General features: G+C 47.1%; 1 pseudogene; it reads left to right on the top strand.

The window, feature by feature from the left end:
- Nucleotides 1-2,630: 2,630 nt before the first annotated feature.
- On the top strand, nucleotides 2,631-4,793 carry LOC123459327 (annotated as a pseudogene).
- Nucleotides 4,794-5,449: the final 656 nt, after the last annotated feature.

Raw genomic sequence — 5,449 nt, 5'->3', positions numbered from 1 at the left:
TCACAGTAGACGTGGCACATTATGCACGATGGTATCCTTAGTACAGTGTCAGGAGCACAGCAGATGCTCAAATAGGTTTGAGGAGTGAAAGAACAAAAGCTTATCAAGCCCAAAAGTTTAGAAAAATGCTTACAAAAATGAATTATGTCTTTTGTTGTAGAAAGACTTTTATTTTGTTGACAACTTTTATGCATTTATATAATCTATTTTGATCATAATCCCCTTCCATTACCTTCATTTGCCTCCATCTTCGTCCCCCCTCCACTGAATCCCTTCTTCCCAACTAGTCTCTCTTCTGCTTGGATGTCTTTTTTTTTTTTTTCCTCCTTATGTGTGGGTGTGACACTGAGCTTATTTGAGGTTTCCACAGGGTGGGAATTTGGTATCAGATCCTATCAGCGGCTACACCACTATAGAAAGTGTCACTTAGTCCTCTCGCAATAAAGACTGCCAATAACTCCTCAGGGAGAGATGGCGACTTCAAGCCCTCAGAAATACTTTCATTATCCTATGGGCTCTGGCTTAGTCTTGGATATAGGACACAAGATTTGTTATCCCCGTGTTGCAGTCCGCTTCATGTTGCTGGCAGAAAACACTTGGCCAAAAAGCAGTTTATGGGAGGAAAGAGCTTATTTTGACTTACAGACGCGAGGGGAAGCTCCATGATGGCAGAGGAAAACAATGGCATGAGCAGAGGGTGGACATCACCTCCTGGCCCTGGCCAACATCAGGTGGACAACAGCAGCAGGAGAGTGTGCCAAACACTGGCAAGGGAAAACTGGCAATAACACCCATAAGCCAGCCCCAGTAAGATACCACCTCCAGCTGGGTGTGGTGGCACATGCCTTTAATCCCAGCACTCGGGAGGTAGAGGTAGGAGGATTGCTGTGAGTTCAAGGCCACCTTGAGACTCCAAAGTGAATTCCAGGTCAGCCTGGGCTAGAATGAGACCCTACCTCGAAAAAAAAAAAAAAAAGATACCACCTCCAGGAGACTCCAGTTCCCAAATTGCTACCAGCTGGGGACCTAGCATTCAGAACCCGTAAGTTTAAGGAGGCCATGTGAATCAAACCACCACAGCCGGCTTCAGGTTCTTGGCAGGTGGTTTCTACCATTGTCTTATGAAGTCTTGTTCTTCATCAGGAAGCTAGGGGGAGTCAGGCTTGATTTCCTTCAGCTTCGCAACCCTCCTTCTTTGCTAGGTGAAGATAGTTGTACATCCAGATCAGGTGCCATAGTTCTGTTGACAAGAACTTTACCAGAACCTATACCAGCAGCCCTTGATTCTTTTCATATCACACTCTAGACTTCCTCACCCATTCACCTGTAGAATCTATATATCTAAGCCCACAATGTAAACAGTTTGGCCACATGACCTCGGTTTCCATGGCAGTTTGTTTTTCTTGCTGACCCTGGAGGAAGAATGGAGGGTGCAACCAGCTGTAATAGTGTTTGTGAGATGGTGATCATGGCACAGAAGCAGAGAGGAAGATGGACGATGGGGTGTCACTATAATTTTGACTAAAGACTAGAATCTCTCTTGCTAACATTTCCTTCTTGGCGTAAACAATTAAATGAAGCAAGCTTCCTTGTTGAAGAGACCAGGGTCATAAAAACTGTGAGAGATCTTTCAACCATTAGGCAGCAAAGAAGTAAGACCCTCAGCCCAACAACCCACAAGGAATAAAATCTTGCCAACAACATGGCAAGAAAATCCTCGTGAACTTAGAAGAAAATTCTTTTCAGTTGAGCTTAAGGTGACCATAGCTCCAGGCAACTTAGTTTCAGCCTGTTAGAGACTGAAGTAGAGGACCCAGCTAAGCCAGCCTGGAATCTTGATTTATGCGGACTATGAGATCATAAACGTGTGGTTTCAAGCTGCCATATTTGGGGCATGTGACTATATAGCCTTGGATAACATATACTTGGTACCAAGAACTCATGTATAGGTTGTTATCTGCCATCACAGAGCCTGTGGTAGCTGCCTTTTGGAAGTAAATATCTTCCGGTGTTACTTGCCTAAACCTCCTCTGGGTGTCTAAGCATGCAGATTGTTATTTCTAAATTCTCTAGTTGATGGCCCAGGTGACAGCAGTGAGGTGTGGCTGACGCTCCGTCAGTTCAGTAGTGCACGTGTGGTCACAGCTGAGTTTGTACCAGGCTCTAGAAGTTGCAGAAAGAGTACATTCTGATAGATGCCTTTGCCTGGGAAAGGCCATCTGAAATCCTCCCTACCTCACCCCAACTGAGAATTCGGAGGCAGCTCTGACCCTCCACCTCCACCAAGGAGGGAAACGCCTGCAAAGGTCACTGCCTTTCTTGTGAAGTCATCTTTAGTGGAAGTAATTTAAATGAAGATGCTCGTCACAGAGGGGGGAAAACAGTCAAGGCAGAAGATCTGGAGGAAGCCAGGCTTGCCATTGCTTTCAGAGTACATGAAACCAGAACCAAGGACAGCGAAAACAAATTTCATCAAGCATCCATTTGTAGATTCTACGTACCTAACTCCAGAATGTAAATTCCATCCTTAAATGGAACATCTTTCTACAGCAAAGAACTTAATCAAAATGCCAACAACCTGTTTGTATTACTTCTGATCTATGGACTTAATGTGTTCTCAGAAAGGCATCATGCAGCACAATGTTGTCGTGGTGATGGTGGGGCCTGGAGACATACTAAGAGGTCTGGATCAAGCAGTGGCACAATTGCCTGATGGGAAGCTGGCGGACCAGTACTAGGGAGCAGGTGGTGATTGGGGCAGGCTGAAGGCCCAGCTGTTCACAGGGAGGGGCATGACCCAGACACTTTGGCACTTCCACCATGAACAGAGTGCCCTCCTACCTGTTCCCCAGTGAGGCTCATATACTTCAGTGCACCCCACAGCAGGGAACTTGCCAGGTGGATGGATGTAGATCCAAGGCAAGTCCCTGGAATCCCATCCTAAACTCGACACCCTCTTAGGACCCCGAGGGACACCTCAGGAGCTACAACTATGTCCCACGTTATTGGCTGGGGTGGAAGGGAGGGTGGGAAGCAGTGAGACAGACAGGCAGCCTCCCTGGAACATGCGGGACCCTGGTGTGAAGGAGTGGGATCTGAAAGCTCTTGGTTCAGTGCAGGAATTATCAACGCCTTCAACACTCACCTTCTTCCATGTACTTTACTGACTACAAGTAACATCCCTTTAGAGAAGACTTAATTTGGTGTTGTTATTGTTGTTGTTGAGGTAGGGTCTCACTCTAGCTCAGGCTGACCTGGAATTCACTGTGTAGTCTCAGGGTGGCCTTGAACTCATGGTGATCCTTCTACCTCTGCCTCCCAAGTGCTGGGATTAAAGACGCGTGCCACCATGCCTGGCACAAGAAGCCTTAATTTTTTTTTTTTTCTTTTTCAAGGTAGGGTCTCACTCTAGCCCAGGCTGACCTGGAATTCACTATGGAGTCTCAGGGTGGCCTCGAACTCACGGTGATCCTCCTACCTCTGCCTCCCGAGTGCTGGGATTAAAGGCGTGCGCCACCACGCCCAGCAGGAAGCCTTAATTTTTTAATGTATGTATGTATTTATTTGAAAGAAGGAGAGAGAGAGAGAGAGAGAGAGAGAGAATGGGCATGTCAGGGCCTCCTGCCACTACAAATGACTCCAGATGCATGCACCATTTGTGCATCTGGCTTTAAATGGGTACTAGGGAATCAAACTGGGGGTCAACAGGCTTTGCAAGCAAGTGTATTTGACTGCTGATCCGTCTCCTCAGCCTGAGGAAGGATGCCTACGAGCTCACATTGGAAGGGATGCAGCCTATCACGCCATGATGCAGGGCGTGGTGGTGGGAGTGGCCCATGGCTGTGGCAGCAGGGGAATGGAGGGGGCATTGGCGGTCAGGAAGCAGAGGGAACTCGGGCTGGAAGCAGTGACCGGCTACAGCCCACAAGGCTGGTGCCCCTTCTTCCAGAGAGACTTTACCTGCTAAAGCTTCCACAGCCCCCCAAAACAGGGATGCCACCAGCCGGGGATCATGTGTTTAAACACACAGCCTGTGGAACCATCCACATCCAAACCACATGAAGCATGAAGTTAAAATTGGGGTAAAGACCAAACCTTTATTAATGACACAGAATGGGAGAGTATACCTCTTTATTTCCTCCTTGGGTTTGAGGGTCACCTCCATCAAGAATGACACAGTAGGGCTGGAGAGATGGCTTAGCGGTTAAGCGCTTGCCTGTGAAGCCGAAGGACCCCGATTCGAGGCTCAATTCCCCAGGACCCACGTTAGCCAGATGCACAAGAGGGCGCACGCATCTGGAGTTCATTTGCAGTGGCTGGAGGCCCTGGCGCGCCCATTCTCTCTTTCTCTATCTGCCTCTTTCTCTCTCTGTGTCTGTTGCTTTCAAATAAATAAATTAAAAAAAAAAAAAAGAAAGAATGACACAGTAACCATATAGACCAGGAAGTTCATGACCCGCAGACGGCCATCAAAATCCTTCATTGGGAGGAAAAGCTACAGTACCAAAGGCAGAAATTTGGGGGGGAAAAAAAAAACTAGCCAAAATCTACAAGACCACACCAGATGTCATTCTTGCATTTGGATTCAGAACCCATTTTGTAAGACACCTGTCATGATTTATGGCTCTTTGGATTGCGCCAAGAAAAATGAACCCAAACACAGATTCGCAAGACACGGCCTGTCTGAGAAGACGACCCAAAGAAAACGGCGGAAGGAACGCGAGAAAGGAATGAAGAGAGTCAAGGGCACGACCAAGGCCACTGTCAGTGCTGGTAAAAAGGCAAAGGACTGAAGACTCTGCCATGACCTGATCTGCCACAGCGCCACGGATGTCTGAGGTGACCAATAAACTGTAAAAACTAAAAAAAAGTAAAAAGAAAAAGAAAAAGAAAGAAAAGGAAAGGGGAAAAAAAGAGCATAGAAGAGCAAAAGGTTTTTTTTTAATTTTTTCAAAAAATGGTACAGTATATGAACTATAAAGGAAAAAGCATCATTTAATGACCTTCATTTCTAGGGTAAGTGTGTGTACAAGCAAATGTGCATCACAGGTCACCCAAGAATAGCCGTGTGCAGAGTGGGTGCATACACCACAGTGCGTCACGTTGGAAGGTCTGTCTTTGCTCCCCAGAGATGCCGGGTCACCTCCCAAACTCTTCTTAACCCTGCCTCCGGCGACATCAGGTCGGTAGCTTGACACTGGCCGGGGAGAAAGCCTTTACACCACGGAAACAGACGCCCGGGGCTCTTAGGAAACGTGTGGCTCCCTCGCTCCAGACAGCTGGTAGCTGGATGTCTGCCAGTATGCCACTGGTTATGGCTAAACGAAGACCATAGTTTGTCTGAATTACGGGAGGCTGTGAAATGTGTCTAGACATTTGTGTTAAAGTTTTGAGGCAGAAACAAGTTGTCTGAAGGGCATGTTAAGTATTTGGACTCAAGAGTGCGGTA

Source organism: Jaculus jaculus, chromosome 3, assembly GCF_020740685.1.
Source record: "Jaculus jaculus isolate mJacJac1 chromosome 3, mJacJac1.mat.Y.cur, whole genome shotgun sequence".
NCBI classification, from domain to species: domain Eukaryota; kingdom Metazoa; phylum Chordata; class Mammalia; order Rodentia; family Dipodidae; genus Jaculus; species Jaculus jaculus.
The sequence above is the reverse complement of the archived record's forward strand: the minus strand, read 5'-3'. Positions and strand labels throughout refer to the sequence as shown.